At 43.8% G+C, this 17,438-nt stretch overlaps 1 protein-coding gene and 1 long non-coding RNA gene across 4 annotated transcripts in view; one reads left to right on the plus strand and one right to left on the minus strand.

Annotated features, from left to right (window-relative positions):
- The window catches only part of LOC133759933 (uncharacterized), a 28,770-nt gene extending 19,270 nt beyond the window's left edge, over positions 1 to 9,500 (minus strand). For 2 of the 3 annotated variants that reach the window (XR_009865937.1, XR_009865938.1), the window contains exons 1-2: positions 8,174 to 8,426; positions 3,653 to 3,762 (exon numbers count right to left, since the gene is read on the minus strand). This is a non-coding gene — a long non-coding RNA (uncharacterized LOC133759933). Of the gene's footprint in view, positions 1 to 3,652; positions 3,763 to 8,173; positions 8,427 to 9,330 lie in introns of those variants that run through there. The other variant, XR_009865939.1, reaches the window with a different exon arrangement.
- The window catches only part of LRRC8C (leucine rich repeat containing 8 VRAC subunit C), a 96,156-nt gene continuing 87,461 nt past the window's right edge, over positions 8,744 to 17,438 (plus strand). The window contains exon 1 of the mRNA XM_062191700.1: positions 8,744 to 8,851. The gene's annotated coding sequence lies outside the window, so the exon portion shown is untranslated. The remainder of the gene's footprint in view (positions 8,852 to 17,438) is intronic.

Raw genomic sequence — 17,438 nt, forward strand, 5'->3', positions numbered from 1 at the left:
AGACCACAAGCAGTTTTCATACTGGGATAAATGCTCTCCTTTTGACACATGAAGCAGTTCTGAACTCTAACTTTTTCCTTTTTGTATATTTATTTTAGAAGCAATCTGTGCAATTAACTCAGAAGTATACACACACACACACACACACACAAAATCTGTCCTTTAATGAAACATAGTAATTGTCATTGATTATTCACTTTAAAAATCATTTTTAAAAATACAAGAATATAAAATATTCTCTAATCATCTTAATGAAAATCATACTGGACACAAATCCATGCTGCCTTTTCTTTGTAAACCCATAATAGTACTGTATCACTTCTAAGAGCCTTCTACTGAATCTCCCTCAGAAACAAGGATGGAAGGCTATAAATGCTGCAAAGGATCTAGGAAAACATTCATAGAGAGAATGTTCATAAGACAGGTACGATTCAGGGAAAGAGAATAGAGAAGAATACCAAGATAGACTACTAGTTTTAGTTAAGAAATGTGATGGATCTAGGATTTTGTTCTCCTTGAAAGCAAAAAAATTAGCCTGCCACACTTTCTTGGATTCTAGTAAAAGACATGAGACTTCTGGGTCAGAGATAAAAGAAAATTTATTACTACCAGCTTAACAGGTCTCCCACATGGATGCAGGGGCCCAAGAACTTGGGCCATCTTCCACTGCTTTCCCAGGCCACAGTAGAGAGCTGGATCAGAAGTGGAGCAGCCAAGACTCAAACAGGCACTCATATGGGATGCTGGCACTGTTGGTGTTGCTTCACCCACTACACCACAGCGCTGGCCCCAGAGACATTATCTTTCAAGTCTGTACAATACACATATATACAGAAACACTACAGTCCCATGAAGAATTGTCTTCCAGTATTTATCAATAAGTAAACTATTTCATGTTATGCCTTTTGAGAGCTCAGAATATATGTTTGTCCTACACCACTTCAGCCATATATTTCTAAAAGTATGTCATAGAACCCAGAGGCTAATATGAAAGTGACAAAGTTTTAAGGGAAGTATTCCTCAGTGTAGAGGGAAAAGGCTACACTACTACTGGTGAGAACAGGTGCTCTTTGTCCTATTAAAGAGGAAAAACACTATTATGGCAGATGTTTGTAAGGAAAATAGCTGAAAAACTATCTAGTAGGAGGGCTTATCTTAGTAGACATTCATTAAATCAGTTAATAGAACCTATAATCATACTCTCTTTACAAAGAGAAAAATGTTATGAAGATTCTGCAGTCTTTAGTCAAAATCAAAATATTCTATTACGAGCTAATTTATTCTTCTTAAAATATTGATAGATGTGACAAAAGAAATAGTTCCATGGTCAAGTTAGAAAAATGCCAGGTTCAGCAAAGTTAAACAAGCATTAATAATGCAGAGGTTCTCATAGCCTTAAGCGCTCCGATAGGAACCTAATGTTCCTTAAACAACTTTGATGGCAGATCCCATTTTTTTCAGGATATCTCAGGAGGTAGAGATCTACTGAAGCTGCTTGGAAATGCCTAAGGAGAGGAGCTGCTCTTTATCACAGGCAGTGAATGGTGGAAAATAATGGTACTTTGGGAAAAACTGGCTGATTGGCCTGCACTGGTCTAGACAGATTTCCTATTGATAGCCACTAGTAGCAATGGGTGCCTTCCTGCTTCCTGGATTAAATGCAGTGATTATATCCATTACTGATGGAAATATAGGGAGAATACATATGAATCAATTTAAGATCTCTGTGTAAAATGTTAGTACTGAATAAGCCGTAAGAAATGACCCACCACAACTCCACTTTGAGATGAGGACTGAGGATACCAAGATATGAAAAGACTTGGTCCAAGTAACAAAGTTAGCCAAGAAAAGGCCACAGATGAAATCCAGGTCTCATTAATACTAGTTTGTGTTCTTTGCAATGACGGCAATGAAAAAGACCACTAATAATCACTACCACTGATACTGAGAAGACAAGCCTGAATGTCTCCCTGCTCATGCACCTGGAAGGCACTGGAAGCTGGCCCAGAACTTGGGCCCCTGCCACCCACATGGAAGACCAAGATGGAGTTCCTGGTTTCTGGATTCAGCTTGGCCCAGTTATGCCTGTTGGGCCATTTGATGAGCGAACCAGTGACTGGAAGATAGCTCTCTCAGTATCTCCCTCTTTGTCACTCTGTCTTTTAAATAAATAAATCTTTTTTTTTTTAAAAAAAGAAGAAGTTAATCCCAAAAAGACTCAAGAAAATGCATTATGTGATAGATAGGAATGATGGCTATAACAGGGAATGGTTGCAGCCTTTCCTAAAAATACAAAGCACTGTCCATGATAATTCTCCAAGAGGCAGGCTTATGTGAGTAACACGAAGCATCTTCAATTTCACTACCATGGTAAGGTTTCCTGAGCCAGCGATCTTTGTACCTCAGAGGGCATTGTATGGTCAAAAGAAAAAAACAGTTCCTTGGGTATAAAATTAGGTGCTTTGTAAGGGCTGATGCCACTGAAATTTGAAGCAATTCAATATTAAGCTGTGATCTGAGAGATTCTATGGTACATTAGTATTTGCCTGTGGCCATACCACACTGAACACGCCTGATTTCATCTTGTCTATGGTACATTAGTATGCATAATATAAGGTGTTAGAAAAATACTGAAAATTTTGAGTCCTGTGAGAAAAGGATTACCTTCCTTAGGAGATATGTAGGAGTGTTTTTTTTTTTTTAAATAAGTTCAAAATCATTTCAGAATGTTATAATGTCTTTAGAAGATGGGATAGAGACAGTCATTTGCAGATTTAATTAATGCGTTTATACTTGTAAAGTTCTTAAAACAGTGGGTATAGTTGCTGAATAAATCATAAAGAACAGTGAGCAACTACTACCTAGTAGTGCAGTTTCAGCCGTGATGCAGAAGTGCAAGAAAACCAAACAATTCCTGAGCATGGCAAGCTAACTTTTTAAACTTACATATGGTATAGGAAAAAACTTGTGTTTCTTCTTTATGATTCACACCAACTCTTTTAGGCACCAAATATATGGAGTTTTAGCCACAATTCAATTTAATTTTCCTGCAGACACCAACTGTATGTCCTATAATTTGACTCCACTGTGAAACACTGTCTACCTGGAGACAGCATCGAATTTCACTGGCTAAGAGCTCAGTCCCACAAGTCTGTTCTGCTACCCCTCCCAACTTTAGATGCCAGTCACAAGCATTGGGCTTCCAGGTAACCATCACTTCTGTGCCACTGGGGTACAAATCCTTTCTCAGATTGAATCATTTGCTAAAATGTCCCACAGAACTCAGTAAGAATGTTTACTTTCTAGATTACTGGTTTCTTGCAAAGAACATGTTAAAGGGTACAAATGGACAGACAGGCGAAGAGAGACAAGGGGCAAGATTCAGAAGGGTCTGAGTACATGGAGCTTGGCCGTGCACCACCCGACTAGCACAATGATGTGTTCTTGTTTACCATTCGGGAGCTCTCCAGACCCCAGCCTTCTGGGTTTCTATGTACATGTCATCACATGGGCATGATTGATGAAATTATTGACATTGGTGATTATGTCCATCTGTAGTCCCTCTCCCCTCCTAGGAGATGCAGGTGGGGCTGAAAGTTCCAACCTCCCAATCCCTTGCTTGGGTCCTGGCAACCAGCCTCCACCCACTTACCTAGGTGCTTTCCAAAAGTCACCTCCTTCACAGGTGCAGTTGAAAGGGGCTGGTGAGCAATAACAACAGACTCTTCTTCCACCTGTATTGCTTTGGAGCTATTTCAGGAACTGAGAACAAAAATCCAAATATTATAACAAGAGATATTCCTATAGCTGTAATCACAGGAAATTACAAAATTCAGGAGCTATGAGCCAGTAACTATGGGCTAAGACCTATATATATATTTCTTATAGCATAGCATAACTGCACATACCACCACACATATATGTGAAAATTACTTATCATTGACCTATGTGAACAAAATCTAAGAATAAGGCATTCTGCCCAGACTACTTCATGTTGACTAAACCCAGAGACATAGACACTTTATGATCTTTCACTAAGAAGTTAGTTTTCATTCATAAAGTGCTTCTCAAACAATAAGTTATAAAACCACTTCACAAAGGTACTTGAGGGATGTGAGTACACTATTGGGAAAAGTGCAAATCAATGCAATTTCAAAAACTACTGAAAAATGTTATTAACCCTACCTGATGGGCTCAATTTAAAAACAAATTTTTCATTCATCCATAGAATTGAGTACAATTTAAGCATGTGAACTCTGAAAAAAGACTTGCCTAGGTCTAAATTCTAACTCTTCCATTTACTGGGCATGGGATCTTTGGCAAGCTACCTGAGTATATTGGGCCTCCATCTGCCCCTCTGTCAATAGGAGAAAATAATAGTGCCAATTTAATGAACAGTTATGGTTGTTAAATGAAATGATGCATATACAACAGCTCACAACATGGACCTCATGAGTGATTATTCATTATTATTATTTCCAAAGAAAACAAGTTAATGGGACCAAATACTTCTATCTGGGGTGCAGGTGGGGGCAAAAGATCTAAATTCTGATTTTAGGAGAACTTGATCCAAAGTTTTATAGTTTCCTGTTTTTAAGTCCTTGGTGCCACTGTCTCCTTTGGTACAAATTCAAGTGATCATGTCACCTCCCAAGAAACTTCCTGCTGGAAAAAAAATGTTTTCTAGGGAAGGTTTTATTCTACCTATCTTAACTTTGTGCTGTTGGTTTTGTTTTAAACCTGAGAGGAAAGAGAGAGAATATGCAATGCTCCCACCTGCAGGTTCATTCCCCAAATGCCACAATGGCAAGGGGCCAGGGTGAAGCTGGGAGCTGGGAATACAATCCAGGTCTCCCTTGTGGATAGCAGGAACCCAATTTCTTAAGCCGTCATCACTGCCTTCCCAAGTCTGCAGTAGTATGAAGCTGGAGTCGGGAACCAGAGCTGGGAATTAAACCAAGGCACTCCATTTCGGGATGCTGGGTCTTGACCACCAAGCTAAACACCCGCTCTCATTTTAGCATTTTTAATGGCATTACAGTCAAGGATTTCAAAACTGTTGTTAAAGGTGGATTTTATCTTGCAGCTATTAACTTGGAAAGTGCTAATGGTTGCAAAAGTGTTAACAGCTGAAACTTAAAACAACAATCTTTTCTGTTAATTGAGTTCCTTCCCACAAACCTCACCATGGTCTGGGGAGCAGATGTGCACAGGATGCACGGGGAATGCAGAGTAAAACCGTGCTGGTGGTTGGGTTTCAGAATTGAAATTTTTATTTTCATGATTACTAGGCAAGGTCAACTGGCATTCAATACAAAACAAAACAAGAACATCAGGTTTGTCTTAAAGAACATTCCTAGGGGCCAGTGCTGTCGCACATTGGTCTAAAGCCCAGGCCTGCAGCACCAGCATCCCACATGGGTGCCGGTTCAAGTCCTGGCTGCTCCACTTCTGATCCAGCTCTCTGCTATAGCCTGGGAAAGCAGTAGAAGATGGCCCAAGTCCTTGGGCCCCTACACCCACATGGGAGACCTGGAAGAAGCTCCTGGCTCCTGGCTTTGGATTGGGTTGGCTCTGGCCATTGCAGCCATTTGGGGAGTGAACTATGGATGAAAGAAAGACCTTTCCCTCTGTCTCTATCTCTACCTCTCTCTGTAACTCTGTCTTTTAAATAAATAAAATAAATCTTAAAAAAGGATGATTCCAGCAGTTAAAGATCAAGGTTTATGCATACACATCTACATAATACATAACTTTAAGATAAATTCTCTATGAGCTAAAGGGCTCAGGTTTTAGAGCATGTACCATGAGTTATATTGAAAGTCAGAAGCAATACAAAAAATTGATATGAATCTTGAAACACATTCTTTCAACATGTAATACCAGGTCCTGTGCTAGGTGCTGCTGATGGATGTAGAGGTGAATAAAAAGATACAGTCCCTGCCTGCCCTGCAGAGGCTCGCAGACCTGGGAGCAACACAGACGCGCAAAGAGGTAAATGATAGCATATGGCAGTAAGCGCTGAAATAGGGGCTCAACTAAGCAGTGGGGCACAAGGAAGGCAGAATTACACTTGTCTGCAACCTGCAGAAGCTTCCCAGAGAAAGGCCTTTTAAATTATACCTTCAAGAAATGATACAGTCCGGCCTGGGTTTCTTGTTGCTAACAACAAAACAACAATGTAACCTAATTATCATTTCCATACAACCTGCTAGAGGGATTGCAGACATTCTCTGCAAGTCTTGCTACAACCAGCCAGAGGAGCTATGTTCCAGTACACAGATGATGACACTGAAGTTCAAGGATTAAGAGGCTCAGGTTGCATAGCTCGTGATGCAGGGTTTGAGCCCAGATTTGTATCACTACAACCCCCTTACCATGGCCCTGCATTGCCCAGAAACACCTATTTTTGCCTCTTATTGCCGACCAGCACATGGTTAATTAACCATGTATCTATGTGGAGTCCGAGTGTGGGAACTTACTCTGGAAGCCCAACAAAAAATATGAAATTCTAGCTTAAAAATGTGGGTAAAAGTGAAACGTCATAGTGGACTTTAGAGTAACTCTCAAACTTCAATGTGCATATGAATCACCTCTGTACATATGTTAGAATTGTCCAGTTTGCTCTATAAAAAGGCAGGTGCTGAGTAACCAAACGTTTTGCAATAAGCTGAGGGGAGACTCCACTTGCAGAGCATTCATAATCCGTATTTCCAAACTTTATCTCACTGTTCCTGTTTCTTTTACTTTGAAGGCAACAGCAGATATCATTTGAGTCCTTACAAAGTCTTTGGGAACAGCCCTTGGAGCTTTACACGTGTTATCTAATTCTCACAGCACCCTGTAAAACTACCCCTATAATACTGATGATGCAGGAAAAGTCGAAAGGAACAGGAATATTCCTAAATTTAACCGGGAAAAGCAAAGCTTTAATCCTGGTTCACCTGAGTCCAAAGTCCAGGGTTCCTTGGTATTGTGTAGCAAGGGGAGCATCTCAGGGATGCCTAAGCTTGTGGTGCCGATGGTCCAAAGGGGATAAGGTGCACTCAGAAAGCACTTGCAGAATAAGGCCCTCGGAAGTTGGTGCCCACAGTACTTGCTGAGTGTCAGCTATTTAAGAGCTGGAGTTATCTCAGAGAATAGTACTGCATCTACTGGATGTCTTACAAGGTACTTGAAATTTTCAGTAAATTGCTACAGGCAGCCTCTGCCTCTTTCCTTAGAGACTCTCCAGGAATTTTTCCATCTGTTGACTAGGAGGAAAGCTACACCTTAGATTTTTGTCTTGATCTGGGTTAATGAAAACTGGTCCTAGAGTCATCTCCTAAGGCCTAAGGGGGTTTCAGGTTGTCAGCACCGTAATCAGGAAAAGTGTAGTATTTTAATGGGAGAGCAAGAGAAAAGCAATTCAAAGCCCAAGAGAACAACCTTTGGGCAAAGTTCCTTTCCTTTTGGCTTGAGGGGAGAAATGAGGTGAACGAGGTGAGTGCTTCCTGGAGGCTGCTGTGTAAGAGCAGACGACCGGCCAAGGAGCACTGGTTGTCCTTCAGTTTCTCTAAGCTCACATGCATCGTCTTCCGCAGACTGCTACAGCAGACGAACAGTTCAGTTTTTAGCACCGCTAAGGCACTCCCACAAGACTCGGTATTACTTAGCAATCTTGTCTGTACCTTTTTTCACTGGGCAGAAGGTTTTCCGCCAGTTTGCTTTTCCATCCTGACATTGGGCGAGGGAACCAGGGCAGGGTTCTGAGCAGTACAGGCGAAAGGACCCCTCCCCCACACCCTAAGCAGCAGGTGGGTTGGGTGTGCACCGTCAACTCCGTGAGGCGCGACGCGAGACTGTAGGCGGAGCCTGCAAACTGAGCCTCACTGGAACCTGCAGCTCACGCACCGAGCAGGGAGCCTGTCTGGCGGTCTCGGGGTGCAGATGGGGATTCCAGCCCGAGAGGAGGCTCGGCTGGCAGGCGGCTCAGGCGCTTCTTGGTCCAGGCACTCTGGCTTTTGACCTGCTCCTTCTGCGTCTCGCTCAGTGCATCCCGGCCTCCCCTGCCCACTGTTCTTATGGGGGCCCTTGGATTCCTAGGCAGAGGGGCTATCACCATCCTGACCCGGGTCTTCCGAGGAGTTCCCAGAGGGCTATTTTTAGCGTTGGCTGCTCCCCTCTAACTCACCCAGGGGAGGAGCTGCGGTAACGGAGCAGGCGCTGCGCGCACAGAAGCCACGAGTTGTCCGCTCATTGTCAGGGATGAGTGGTGGAGGAGCTAGGAGACACCGCCGGGCCGCGGACACAGCCCGCCAGGTGGGCGTCTCAGAGGCGGCCCCGGCCCGGTGGCCGCCCGGCGCCAGGACTTCTTTCCTCGTCCTGAACAAAGCCTCCAGCGGCCGACGACCAGCCCCGCTGGCCGGTCCCGGACGGCGCCGGGTGGTCTCCGCAGGGGAGGAAGTTCCCGGGCAGCGCGGCCTGCGTCACAGCGGGGCTGGCACAGCCGACTCCGCTCGCCGGGCGGTGGCGGCGACCCCGGGGCCGGGCGCTGGGCGGCGCTGGCTGCCGCTGGCCCGGCTGCGCGCGGGGCGGCGCTGGAGGCGCGGGGCGGCTCCGTCCGCGGCCGGGGAGGCGGAGGGGAGGAGGGCTGCGGGGCTGGGGCGTTAGCTGCGTCCCGGCTCGGAGCCCGCGAAGAGGACGAGGAGGGAGGCGCCGCCGTGGCCCCGGCCGCAGTGCTCCGGGCGCGCCGAGCCATGAGCAGCGGCCCTGCCGGCGACCCCGCCGTCGCTGGCCGCCGCTGAGCCCCAGCAGGAGCCAGCTCGCCGCCACCCAGCACCCTCTCCAGCCGGCACCCTCGCGCCCAGAGGTAAGGGCGGGAGCCACGGAGGGATGGAGAGGGGCGGCCCGCAGCGGGCCAGCAGGCTCAGTCCGCTAGGCGCGCGGGGCCACGACTCGCCCTGCCTCGGTCCCGTCGCTGCCTCCTCCCGGCTCCGGGACCGGCGGCGGACTGTGGTCTCCGGAGCCAGCGGCTGCTACGGCTCAGGAGCCTGCCTACCCCTACCCCACCCATGCCTCGCTCGCCCCGGCGTCCGCGCCAGGGACCCCAGGCTGGCGCGAAGCGCGGCGCGGCCGCGGCAGGTTCTGTGGACCGGGGCTGGGGGAGGGGGCACGCGGGCAGAAAGCGCGGCCACGGCCGGGGGCGAGCGCGGTCCTTGGCTGCCGAGAAAATCCCCGAGACCCCGGGGCCTGTCCTTCCCGGTCTCTGCTCCCCTCGCCGCCCCCCGAGCCACTTTTGCGAAGGCAAAGGCAGGAGAAGGTCTGGAATGAGCACCACGGTCTGCTCACCTGCAGGACCACAAGGGAGAAGGGTTTGCCCGGCGGGCGGGCCCTAGAAGCCAGGTGTCTAGGCCAGCGGTTGAGGCCATGACCGCTTCCTTCGTCCCAAACCGAGGCTGACCGATCGTTCCGTTTTCCAGCTGGTTCCCGGCATCGGGCTGGTTGGGGATGGAGTTGGCCTCTTTGGCACCTCGGGACGTGCCCTGTGGGCACGCGGATCTCTCCCGGCTCCCTCCCCCACCGTGCTTGCCCATGTGAGTCCCGATAGTTTCTAATGAACCTCGCCAGGCACCTAGCTGTGCAGGGAGCAGGCACCTAGCCCACGTCCTAATGAGGATATTTCAGACCGCTGGGGCCAAACTTCTCGTGGTCTCAAATTCCTGGAGCATTGTAAACTTGTAGCAGCCCAGTTAGGAAACATTTTAAGGTTCCCGTGCTCCTTTGAGTGAAAATTAAGACCCAATCCATCTTTGTGGGGCGCTGGCCTTTGCCAGAGGCAGGCTTCAAGGACCCTATTTAACGCCCTCTTTGTAGGGGAACGGAGAGAGGGATGGAGAATCACAGGTAAAGGGAGCAGCCGTCCTAGCTTGGTCACACACTTCCTACAGGTCCGAGGCCCGGAGGCCCTGAGCATCCATCCCATTTCCGGACAGGTATGGGCTGGCTTCCGACGAGTGTTGGACAGAGCCCTAAGATGCTGCGTGGACTAGACATGAGTGCAGTGTGCACAGCACTGCCAACCTGCCAGCGCCATCACCTCGACACATTTACACATGCCCTGCTTTTTTTTTTTTTTTTAACGATTTGTGGACAACTTGTAAACCCAAAAAGTAATCTGAGCTTGACAAAAATTGCTTAGAATCGTCAACCCTGTTGGATGTGTGGACAGAGACCACAGTTAGATTCATACACCTCTAATCTATGATATCCAAATTGCTTGTGTAACTCTGACTTGCTTTGCTTTGGGGTGAGTAACTTAAATCCCCTCTTGGGGTTGATTTGTCTCCTTTGAGGGAAGGGGGGAGTAGTTTTGCAAGGGTGAATATTTTCTACCATTAGCACAATAGATTTGACCACAGATAGGTCCCACAACCCAGTGATTATATCAGAGGTAGCAAGCACATTGAACAAGTTTCATATTAGTAGAATTTTCAAAGCCTTTGTTAATAGTACCAGTGTCTTCTTTCTCAGATTGCATTTGCTCTTTATTTAATGAAATGTGTTTTTAAAGGGAATGCTTTTAGTGAGAAAAATGCATTAGGAACTGTAAAGGAAATTAATACTTTTCCACTAATGAAGTATATCTTTTATCACTAATTATTTCTATGTATTTGAAAGATGGGGGCGGGTGGGAGGGAAGGGAGAAAGAGACACAAAGAGAACTTCCATCCACTGGCTCACTCACCAAATACCCACAACAGCCAGGGCTGAGTCAAGCTGAAGCCAGGAGCCCAGAACTCAATCTGGGTCACCCTGGTGGGTGGCAGGAATCCAAGTACTTGAGCCATCACCTGCTGCCATCCAAGGTGCACCCTGGCAGGAAGCTGGAATTGGAAGCAGGACCAAGACTAGAATCCAGGCACTCTGATGTGGGATGCTGGTATCCCAAGCAGTATGTTAACTGCTGCACCAACTCCTGCCCCATTTTTATATTTTGAAAGCATTATGAAGTTGGAAACATTTCTACTCCAAAGGTCCAATTTTTTTTACCAAAAAATGATTTTTAACAGTCTGTAGTAGTAGTATTTTAATATCATTGTCACCTGTAGCCCAAGTCTAAAATGAAATGAATGTTTAGCCTAGTGGTTAAGACACTGCATCCCATATCAAAATACCTGGGTTTTGCATGCAATACCTGGCTGTAACTCTTCACTCTCTCATCCTGCAGACCCCGAGAGACAGCAGTGATGGCTCAATTGTTTGGGTTCCTGTCACTCATAGGGGAGACCTGCTTTGTGTTACTGGCTCCCAGTTTTGTTGCTGTCCCACCCTAGTCCAGTCAGTTGTAGGCATTTGGGGAATAAACTGGCAGATGAGAGCGCTCGCTCTCTCTCTCTCTCCCTCCTTCAAATAAATAAAGAACATAACTAAGTAAGCTTTTAAAACTTAATGAAATGAGGTAGAAACTATATTTGTTTTGCCAAGCATCATGTTAATGATTTGGTCTGGCATGTTGCTATAATATGGTTTAGCTGCTCCGGGTCCCTAACACATTATCTCAGATTCTTACTATAAATCCCTAAGGTGGATGGTGCCAAACACATTTTACAAAAGAAGAAAGAAGCTCAGAGTTTGTGACTTGTGGAAGACCATACAACAACACTAGTAGCTGACTGAGACGCCTCCTCGTTCTTACTGGCATACTTTTTACCATTACCCACAGATTTTTTTCACCTACATACATTTATTGTTGACTCACCGTAATGACTGACTGGCATCAAAGTCTGGCTGTACTATCCAGTAGAAGTTCAAGTGAGCTCACATTATGGAACTTCCCCGAGTGCCAGTTTCCTGTATGTAACGAGGTTAATAAAGCCTGCCTGGGGGATCTTTTTGCGAATTAAGTGTCACAGTGAGTGCATATAAAGGACAGCTCCTGACGCCTGATGAGGGCGGAGTAAGGATTGATACCACTGTGTGCCAGCAATGGTTGAGATTTCTGCTGTGTTTCACTTTATGCATACTTTACATGCATCCAGTGATTAGTCAGTGCCTTCACTGATTCATTCCTCATACAGGAATCCAAAGGACTAATCCAGTTTTTAGCATCTTTATCTTTTTGAAGTCTTGACTTGGAAACATGTACTCACCTTTTGTAGTTTTGCCTATCCCTTTCTCTGCATAATTCTTAGAACAAATTAACTAGAAGTATTTCAATGGATTGGAATTTGTATTTTTGGCTAACACATTTTCCTGTTTTCTGCCTCTCTTGATCACTCAGTCTTGCTTATCACACAGGACACCATGACAATACTGTTATCTCCCCACCGCATTCCTGTCTCTTGATCAAGCTCCTACCAGCTGAAATTCTGTATCTCCTTCAAGGCCTAGCCTAAATGCCATTTCCTTCCTGAGCCCATATGCCTCCCTCTAAATCCTTTGTCAGTTCATTTATAACTTAGACAACGTGTACACCCACTGCTTTAACATATTTTATTTTTGTGGTCTTCTCATAATATACTATGAAAGCTGTAAATGCTTTGAGATCAGGGATATTTTTCTATTTCTTGATAGTCTTTGTTTTGGATAACACATAGATGATTCTATTTCCTGAATGAAAGACAAGTCAGATACTCTGAAAGATGTTCTTAAAGTAATTAGGAAAGACACCCATGTTATTTGTCTCTATTACATGATTGTTACTGGCACCTTCTTTATTATTTTGAGACTTGTTCATTCTAGCCTTCCCTGCCAGTTTAGCTTGTATGAAATTTACTGGGAGACCGTAATTCTTAAAGTCTTGGCCATTAGCAGCCATGTCTCATTAATAAATTGTTCCAGTGGTGGTATAATAACTTCAGTAACTTGCAAATATATTGAGCACATCAGCAGTATTTGGCATTTTAGATGAAGTGATAGTCCAAATGGATTTCTTTAACTAGGAAGAGACCTTATCTGAGAAGAAGGAAGACATCTCTCAGAGAGGTTGAGTTCAGGAGCAAAAAATTTCAAAGCCCCTTGTTAGGAGTTAGGACTAATCATGGCACAGTGGGAGGCTACAGTGAAAAGTGAAAATGAAAAGCGCAAGTGAAAGTCCCAGGCAGTGTTACCACAAATAGGAGGAGCAGGAAAAAACAAAAATGAAGCAGCAAAAGAAATGAAGCATGACGATTACAATGTGTGATTGAAGCTAGCTAGATATTTGTCGCTAATGGCCTGTAGAAATAGGAACTCAACTGTGGGGTCAAAGTATTCGACAGGAGTGAAAGGAATGTGACCTTGAACATCTTAAGATATCACTGTACTTCCATCTCCTCCTGGAGCCTACCACAGAAAGACAAGAGGGTAATGCGATAGTTGTCAAAATTTCCTTATCATAAAAAGATAGAGAACTACTAAACTCTTTCCTAAAATCAGACATGAAACAGATAACCCCTGAGACTATGTACTTAGAGGTGTAACACGTTGTCACAAGCCTTAGGAATAAATAAATGCAAAGATGATTTTCTGGTGTTGAATGGACATTCTTTAAACATGTATTTCTCTAGTCAATGGTGTATCTAATTGAGTAGAGAAATGGTGATAAGGAATCCGAAGATGAGGATTCATAAAAGAAAAGGAAGAATTGACAAATTCAAAAATCAATTTTAAGAAAAACATTTTAAAGCTTAGGGCAACAACTGAAAGCCTTCCAGATGCCTGAAATGTTTTGAGTTGAAGGAATTCAGGAGAACTATAGATTCTTTAGGGAATCTTTGCAAGGACCCAAAAGAGCAAAAGCTGCCATCCCAGAGTACACTTGAAGGCAAAGCAAGAAGGAAAGTTAGTTTGGCTAAATCAAAAGACAGCCCAAGGCATTGAAGCACTGGAGAAGACAACATGGGGCTCCTAGAGGAATGCCTCTCCAACCTTGTTTCATTAACACCCTCAGTCTGCGAGCTGATAAGGTGTAATACCACAGACACTTGGTCTGTTTATGAACTGCTGCCAGTTGGCGAGCCATTATCCAAACCATAGAACCAAGGTTGTTTTTACCCCACCTTCCCAATTTTTGCTAGGGGCAAGATTGTCTCACTATTGAAAACACAGTGTGGCATAATTATGTATTACTTTCTGTACTATTTCCCTCTATTGAAAACACATAGTGTAGCATCACAGAAGGGCCATAGGTGAGCAAAGAAGAAATGAAAGTCAGTAAACTAATATATTTTATGTGAATGCTTAGGAGACCTTCATTTATGAATCCTCTGGAATTAGGTTGCTTAAGTTTTCTTCCATAAAGAAGACATATTTGGCTCTTAACCTGAAATGTATACATAAAAATTGGAAGACTCCTTCTTGTCTCAAGTTTACATTAGCAAAACTCTTAAATTTCTAAAGTTGTTTCCCAAAGCTTCCTCTCCCCACATCCCTTTGTCTCCTAGTTGGAAAGCCCTCCGTTGCCTTCAGATGCTCAACACCCTTTATTTATTCCTGTGATGCTGAGAATGTTCTGATATTATCCATTCATTCTTGTGACTGGTCAGATATATGTGAGCATAAATTGTCTATATTACAGGCATAGTATTAAAAGCCACTTATTTACACTTATAAAACATTGTGCTCTATCTCAGAGATTTCACTTCACAGCAAGTAGGTATTTGGGAAGGGGAAGTGAGGCCCCTGAAGTCGCTCTTGGTTGTTTTCTATTCAACTCCTTATTCAGGCTCCCCAAGGAACACAAGCCAGGGCTCCTGAGGTCTGATTTCGGGAGCAGCAAGGACCAGCAGACCAGGTCACACCTTCTTTACACCTCAGCTTCTTGCAGCGTCTGGAGTCTGTCGTGCCCTGCCATGCTCCTTGCCCCCAGACCAACTCGTCTCTCACCTCCTCCAGCTTATTTTTTTTTAATTTTTTTTTAATTTATTTGTCAGAGTTACAGACAGTGAGAGAGAGAGAGAGAGAGAGAGAGAGAGAGAGAGAGAAAGGTCTTCCTTCTGTTGGTTCACTCCCCAAATGGCCGCTACAGCCGGCGCTGCGCTGATCCAAAGCCAGGAACCAGGTACTTCCTCCTGGTCTCCCATGCAGGTGCAGGGGCCCAAGCACCTGGGCCATCCTCCACTGCCCTCCTGGGCCACAGCAGAGAGCTGGACTGGAAGAGGAGCAACCCAGACTAGAACCCAGCGCCCACATGGAATGCCGGCGCTGCAGGCGGAGGATTAACCAAGTGAGCCACGGTGCCGACCCCTCCTCCAGCTTATTTTAACCACATTGTTCTTCGCCCTTTCCTCTACCTCAAACCTCCAAAAATAAGTTTGTTTTTCATTTTTTAAAAAGATTTTATTTATTTGAGAGGTAAAGTTACAGACAGTGAGAGGGAGAGGCAGAGAAAAAGGTCTTCCGTCCACTGGTTTACTCCCCAGTTGGCTGCAATGGCCAGAGCTGGGCCTATCTGAAGCCAGGAGCCAGGAGCTACTTCCAGTCTCCCACACCGGTGCAGGGGCTCAAGGACTTGGGCTATCTTCCACTGCTTTCCCAGGCCACAGCAGAGAGCTGGATCTGAAGAGGAGCATCTGGGACTAGAACTGGCGCCCATATAGGATGCCGATGCTGCAGGCAGAGGATTAACCTACTGTGCCACTGTGCCACTGTGCCAGCCCCATTAAGTTTGTTTTTCAACTTCTTTTGTGTCTGTCTGATTTTTGGAGTGACAGTAAAACTCCCCTGTGGGCAAAGGCCACATCTGTGTTGGTGTCTGCTATATCCACAGCCCTCATAAATTAACTGGGACAATCCACGCAAGAAATAGTCATGTTATAAAGATTTAATGGTTTATGTTATGGTAGCATTTTTTTTACTTACTATCCTGAAGTCTATCCAATTCTTCTTCCATTATTTTAAATTCTTCTGATCAGACTTGGGTAATTATAAATCATTCTTCTTAATGGGGACATAAAATACTTGTATTTACTTTTATATGTAAATATGTCTTTATGTGATTGGAAATTAGCAGAAAGCACATAACTAATTATAAATTAGGAGTAAGCATGTAAAATATGAGGTCAGGACATCAAAGTAAATCCCAGGAAAAAGTCTCTGAATAAGCTAAATACATCAAAACTTATGGGTCCTGTGAGTTCACACTGTGTTTTTTTGAGAATTTGTCAAAATCAATGAAAATTACTAATTAGTCTTTCTCAAATGTCTTTGAGGCTTATAAAAATTAGAAACATGATGAAAAATCTTTTTGCAGATAGGAAAGGTATAATCTATAAATACAACTTGTAAACAAATACTGCAGTAGATTATTTAATTAATAACACCCTTAAAAATAACTATGAGAGTGGCTTCATTTGGAAAACATTGTCAGATTGATTTATATTATCTCCTTTGACATTAGCAATGTCCGGTGTAATGTACTTATCAGTAAAGTTAGGAAATACTGTCTAGAACACATAACTTCCTAGTTCATGCACAGCTATGTGGATCATTGTAACCAGAAAGTGGTTATCAGTTGAGGAGCTAGTGAGTGTTTCAGCATTTTATTTAAGGATATGGAAAACATAATAGAAAACATATACCTGATGTTTATGTAAGTGACTCCATGATGCATACAGTGCCTTGGTGATGAAGCAAGGCTTTAAAATGAGTCTAGCAAAATTAAATTAAAATGAGAGGCAATAGTAGAAAGTCAAGCAATTAAATTCAATAAAAAGAAAGTGCTAAGAGGTACCTTGAAGAAAAAGTAATAAGCAAACAAACCATAAAAATCTACTAGGTATTTGTCTTGTTGTGTTCTTTGCTGTATCACCAGTATTTAGAAGTGTACAACATCTAGCAGAAGATCAATAAATATTTTCTGAATTAATATTGAGTGAAATGCAGGATGAAGAAAGATTATATGCCATCAGAACAAAAATAAAGTTATTCCTAAGGAGGTTATGATAAATAACTCATAGAGTATAAGGGGAAAAACCACTTTTTGCACAAATAATCATGTCATAATTGTATTTTACCATTATATAGAGAAGATTTCAGGTAGGTTTGTATAAAAATCCATTCTTAGAGCCACTAAGTAAAGATACGAGTGGCTAGATATTGGTAGACTAGATTAAAAATGTGAGTTAAAGGTCTCTAGACTTTGAGTACGCCCAGCTGACAGTCAACTGGATGGTTAGGGAACCGATTTCCAAGAACAAGGCTTATTCCCATTATAGTTAGTCAGAAAATTGCTTAAGCTTTTTATCAGCAAGTCTGATTTCTCCACAGAAGATGATTGTGAATTCTACTTGCAAACAGGTTCTGTCTCAGATCAAGTATGATTACTTTTTTTTTTTTTTTAAAAAAAAAAAAAAGGCACTCAATTTAGACTATCTTTGCAAATCGTCTTGGTCAAGGAAAAATGCAGGCGTCCCATTCTATTTTTGTATTAAGGTCAGTGAATTTGTTAAACATTCATTCACTTTTTAGATTACTTC

Source organism: Lepus europaeus, chromosome 5 (assembly GCF_033115175.1).
Source record: "Lepus europaeus isolate LE1 chromosome 5, mLepTim1.pri, whole genome shotgun sequence".
NCBI lineage: Eukaryota > Metazoa > Chordata > Mammalia > Lagomorpha > Leporidae > Lepus > Lepus europaeus.